The sequence below is a fragment of the Panthera uncia genome, unplaced genomic scaffold, assembly GCF_023721935.1.
Source record: "Panthera uncia isolate 11264 unplaced genomic scaffold, Puncia_PCG_1.0 HiC_scaffold_208, whole genome shotgun sequence".
Taxonomy (NCBI): domain Eukaryota; kingdom Metazoa; phylum Chordata; class Mammalia; order Carnivora; family Felidae; genus Panthera; species Panthera uncia.
Window position 1 is genome coordinate 8,996 of NW_026058778.1, and position 5,924 is coordinate 14,919.

At 47.2% G+C, this 5,924-nt stretch overlaps 1 long non-coding RNA gene across 1 annotated transcript; it reads right to left on the reverse strand.

The window, feature by feature from the left end:
- Positions 1 to 1,900: 1,900 nt before the first annotated feature.
- LOC125917604 (uncharacterized) lies at positions 1,901 to 5,628 on the reverse strand. The gene is made up of 2 exons (XR_007456239.1): positions 5,453 to 5,628; positions 1,901 to 2,237 (listed from the first exon to the last, which is right to left on the reverse strand). It is a non-coding gene; the product is annotated as an uncharacterized LOC125917604 (long non-coding RNA).
- Positions 5,629 to 5,924: the final 296 nt, after the last annotated feature.

Consider the following 5,924-nt stretch of genomic DNA (forward strand, 5'->3'; position numbering starts at 1 on the left):
AGGCCACAATCTACTCAGCAAACAGTACTTGCACAAAAAGTGAGATTAGGTTAATAAAAAGCAACCAGGACACAGAACTGGCAAAACTTTGAAAATAAAGAGCTAGAGAATATTCTGGAAGCATGAAACACAGGCCAAAGAAGATGTAAAAGAGAGTGGCTTGGGGCGGCACCTGGGTGGCTCAGTGGTTAAGCATCTGACTCTTGATATCAGCCCAGGTCATGATCTCTCAGTCATGAAATTGAGCCAGGCTTCACACTGAGCATGGAGCCTGGTTGGGATTCCCTTTGCTTCTTTTTCTGCTCCTCCCCTGCTTGTCTTCTCTCTCTCTCTCTCTCTCTCTCTCTCCCTCCCTCCCTCCCTCAAAATAAATAAATGAACACTTAAAATAAAAAAATAAATAAAAGAAAGTGGCTTATTGGCTGGAAGGAATTAATATGTAAAGTTGATTCACGATAGCCTGGGAGATTTGGTTACAAAGGGAATGTAAGAAACTATAACAAATTAAACATGATTGTGCTCAAGAATGTGGGTGTGGCCTTGTAAAAATTTAAACTAGTCCTTTGAGGTTGACTTTAACTTGTCCTCAGTTTTGATATCTTTGCATTAATAGTTTCATAATACAGAAGCATTGCACTATGCTATTCCAGCTTGTTAAATTTAGTGGTTGTTTGAATCACATCTTTCTAATTCAATTTTCGGTAGGAAACCAAGCCATGTGGCTAAAACATAAATACATAAAATAAGGCATGCCAGGTATGGGAATGTTACGTTTGGGAGAAACTGGGTAAAAGACACATGAGATCTTTCTGTATTATTGTTTTATTACTACATGGAAATCTCCATTTATCTCAAAATAAGAGGATTAATTTAAAAAGGGTGGCACAAGGTCTTATTCCCACTCTCTTTTCCAACTGCTAAACTCTAAGTGGCCAGGACCTCCTCCCTCGATCATACACAAACCACTTTTATTAGTTTCTTTATGCAAGCAAATACAAACATACACTATTACTCCCTCCACCCTCTAACCCCTCTCACCCCCACCCACTAATAGTGGCATATTTTGCTCTGCATCTTGCTTTTTTCCATGTAACAATGTATTGGAGATTTTTGCATACCAGTGTATTAATTTAAAAAGAGTATTCTAGGGACGCCTGGGTAGCTCAGTCGGTTAAGCATCTGATTTCGGCTCAGGTCATGATCTCACGGTTCGTGAGTTCAAGCCCCATGGGGGACACTGTGCTGACAGCCCTGAGCCTGGAGCCGGCTTCAGATTCTTTGTCTTCTCTCTCTTCCCCTTCCCTGCTCACGCTCTGTCTCTCTCTCTCTCTCAAAAAAAAAAAAAAAAAAGATCAGGTGCCTGGGTGGCTCAGTCAGTTAGGTTAAGTGTCCGACTTTGCTCAGGTCATGATCTCACGGTTCATGAGTTTGAGCCCCACATCAGGCTCTGTGCTGACAGCTCGGAGCCCGGAGCCTGCTTCAGATTCTGCATCTCCCTCTCTCTCTGCTCCTCCCCCATTCACGCTCTGTCTCTCTCTCTCTCAAAAATAAAAAAAATATAAAAACAAATTTAAAAAAATTAAGAAAAAAAAGAGTATTCTATATAGACAGGGCTTTCCTTTGAGGTATTCTTTGGATAAACCATATTTATTTAGCCAGTCCTCCCTGATGGAAATCTGCATTGCTTCATCCTTTTGTTATTAAAAGTAATGCTATAAGTACCCTTGCAGATATATTTTTGTCATCTTGATAGATGCCAAGTGCCTCCATAGAGACTGAATCTATTTACATTCCCAACAGCACATATGAAAGCCTGTTTCCCCTAAGTCTCACCAATATCAATACCAATGTTATCAAACATTTAGTTTTCTGCTGATCCAATCATGAAAAATGACATCAGTGAGTTTTAATTTGAATTTTTATCCCATTCATGAGGCTGAGCATCTTTCTATATGTCTAAAAGCTATTTGCTCATTTAACCAATATGCTGAAGAATAACAATGTTACAAGATTTGTGATGAGAAAGCTGAGTTTGAATGTCATATTGGAAAAAGGTCCTCCCAGGATTATGGTTCTTATTTAAAATGCAATGGCTCTTAAAGTGTTCAACGTTGTTAAGAAATTCCAGAACATCAGATTGGTTGAACAATGTCATCATGTAAAAGGGGATCATCCTGAATACATCCATATCGCTGATCAATGACCAATGACCTTATCATCCCTAAAGGGATATTGCCCTAGGGGAAAAAAAATAACAGTATCAATAGTGAATGCCCAAGAAATATGAATTCAACAAATATCAAAAGCCTTCATGGATCTTACATTCCAGTGAGGGAAGACTGATAATCAAAGTTAAGGGGCACCTGGGTGGCTTATTTAGTTAAGAGACCGACTCTTGATTTCAGTTCAGATCATGATCTCACCATTCATGAGTTTGAGCCCTGTAGCAGGTCAGCAGGGAGCTTGCTTGGGATTCTTTCTCTCCCTCTCTCTCTGCCCCTCCCTTGCTCATGCACGCACTTGCTGTCTCTCTCTCAAAATAAATAAATAAACATTAAAAAAATCAGTTAATCATAGAGTTTGTTGCAAGATGATAGATGATGCTATGGTGAATAATTAGACTAGATATGGGGGATCAGCAACACTAGCGTGCAATTTTATTTTATTATTTTTTTAAATGTTTATTTCTTTTTGAGAGAGAGAGCACGAGTGCAGAAGGGGCAGAGAGAGAGGGAGACAGAATTCGAAGCAGGCTCCAGGCTCTGAGCTGTCAGCACAGAGCCCGACGTGCGGCTCAAACTCACAAACTGAGAGACCATGACCTGAGCCAAAGTCAGATGCTTAACTGACTGAGTCACCCAGGCCCCCCACATGCAATTTTAAATAGGGCAATAGGCTTTACCAATATTTGAACAGAGGAGGAGGTAAAGGAGAAAGCCTGACAGTACCTGGAGGAAGGTACTCCATCTGGCAGAGGAACAGTCAAGGCAAAGGTCATGAGGAGGTGGTGTGCCTGACATGATCAAGACACAGGAAGGTGGGCCAGTGTGCTTGGAGGGAAGTGGAGGGAATGAGGGTAAGGCAAAACAGGAGACAAGGACAGTAGAGATAAGTTATAGGAGATAAGATCGAACATTGCTGGGGCCAAATGGATAAACCTGGTGTTATTCCCATCACTTCTTGCTCTTAATCTAAATCTTGCCTTTGCCTCAATGACTTAGTTTTCTAGGAGGGACAGAGATGATCTAGTGCTCTAGCTGCTCAAGTAGGCAGGAGAGCAGACAACCTAAACCGCCCCCCACCCCCCACCCCAGCACATGTGGACAAGTGCTTTATAGGCTGTTGGCTCCGGCAACAAGGTGACCATCTTCAGCCTTTTTCTCCTGTAAACCTGCTTTTCCTGAAGGCTTCCTTTCCTTGTTGAATTTAACACCTGCTCTTTGGACTGTCTGTGATTTGAGCATCTCACAAGTGGTTCGCCTTGTCAGCTCATTTCCCCATTTTTTTTTTTTCAACGTTTTTTATTTATTTTTGGGACAGAGAGAGAGACAGAGCATGAACGGGGGAGGGGCAGAGAGAGAGGGAGACACAGAATCAGAAACAGGCTCCAGGCTCCGAGCCATCAGCCCAGAGCCTGACGCGGGGCTCGAACTCACGGACCGCGAGATCGTGACCTGGCTGAAGTCGGACGCTTAACCGACTGCGCCACCCAGGCGCCCCTCATTTCCCCATTTCTGAACGTCTTCCATTTCAAGTTCACCTTGGGGTGCTATGAATCACAACTACCTCGGACATCTCCACAAAGACTCAAGCTCTGCCTCTCACCCCTTCACCAATAAGTACCAAATATTATCTGTTCCTGACCTTTATATCCAGGACAAACACAGCTACTATTTTCTCAATAAAAAGCATTGTAGGGAGAGAAACTCTTCCCTTTTACAGGAGTCCAAGAGGATCTATCCCACTTCAGAATCAAGAGAAACCAGACAATGCCATGTGGGACTGAGATGAGCCATGAGAAACCAAGTCCAGGTTTCCGCAGGGTGCAAGGCCTGATGGGAAAGTCTCCTTGATGCGTGGAACACTTCTTAAGTGGGCAAAACCACTGTTAACTGCAGATTTGCTTTTCTGCACTATTCTCCACATTGCCTTCTTCTTTGCTTCAAACTCTAGTCTCCTCTTGCCTCACCTTGTTTCCCCTTCCTGGCCCACAAACATAACAGAATGTTGCTCACCACTCAGCATGGCTGCAGGAGGGAGAGGCCCTACAATCTCTATAACCATCAAGTGGTAACAAACCTTGGTTGTCACCAACTTTACTATTCCCTCACCAACCAATGCAGGTTACACCACTTGGATAAAGATGGATCCTTCTAATGTTTAAGGAAGGCCCATTGCCATGGTCTAGGCACAGAGCTGGGAGGCATTTGAAAAGGATCAAGACCGGGGCGCCTGGGTGGTTCAGTCGGTTGGGCGTCCAACTTCAGCTCAGGTCACGATCCGTCTGTGAGTTCGAGCCCCGCATCGGGCTCTGGGCTGATGGCTCAGAGCCTGGAGCCTGCTTCCAATTCTGTGTCTCCCTCTCTCTCTGCCCCTCCCCCGTTCATGCTCTGTGTCTCTCTGTCTCAAAAATAAATATTTTAAAAAAAATTAAAAAAAAAAAAAGAAAAGGATCAAGACCTCCTGGGCACCAATGAAGTGACCCTCAAGAAAGGTAGAGGCCAAAACTCACCAAAAAAATCCCCAAAACCAAAAAACAAACAACAACAAAATGGTACAATGGCAACACAAAAGATGTCATAAGCTGCTGATAATTTGAGGGCTCTGACTTTGGGGGTGCAGTATCCAAAGGGATCTTAGGCAGCTCCATCCAGGAATGCTTAAGCCTGACTCCCAAATCCTTGGAAGTGAGACAAAGTGTTGCTTTTGGCATGGGACGGACTTGGGTGTGAATTCCACTTCCATCATTTCTAACTGTGACATCAGTGTCATATTGATGATATTTCAACATCTGCTTAAACTTGGTTTCCTTGTATGAAAAATAGTCGGACATCCATCACGAGGATGCTGGGAAGGAAGCATGTGAACTGTTTTAGCACACACCTGGATCTGCCTCTTAACACACTCAATAAATGGCATCCATCAGGACCCATTCTTCCTTCAATACCGCCCAAGAAGCATCTTCCAGGGATTCTGTCCCACAGTCCGTTGGAAGTTCTACCGTCTGTCCTGGGCCCCTCCCGACGCCACTGGGTTCAGTGTTCAGGGTAAAGTCAGAACCGCCGGGCTCTGCACCCGCGGGCTCCCTACCGGTCCCGGCCGCCAGGAGCGCGCTCCCCCGCGTCGTCGGACCTGGGTCTGCCCGCGGGACGGCTGGGTCGGGACCCTTTCCACCGCAGCGACAACGCCGCCCTCTCTGCCCGGCCCCGGGCCCCCGCCGCCCAGCCCTCACCTGATGTAGGGGAGGAAGGGGTTGACGTGCCCCGAGAGCACCGCGACCACGTAGGAGATGATGAAGGCGGCGGACGACCAGGTCACCAGAAGAAAGGGCACGAAGGCCATTCCCCTCAGGAAGCACAGCATCGCGCCGCCGCCGGGAGGGCGCTGCGCCCGGCGGGGCCCGGCGCGGGACGCTGGGCGCGGGAGTCGCGCACGTGCTGGCCCGCAGGCGGCGGCCGGACGGGAGGCTCCGCGACGGCGGGGCAGGCCCGGCCTCGGACGGAGGAAGGCGCGGAGAGCCCAGCGAGGTGGCGGGCGGCGAGGCGGCCGGCCGGGGGTGGGTGGGGCGCGGGCGGCCCGGGCTTGTTGCGAAACCGGTGAAGTCACAAAACGGCGGCCCCCGCGGGCTTGGAGGCGCGCGGCGACCTCCTCGCGGCGCCGGACTCCTTTCGCTTTTGGTTCGGACTCGGCGGGGGTCGGCGCGG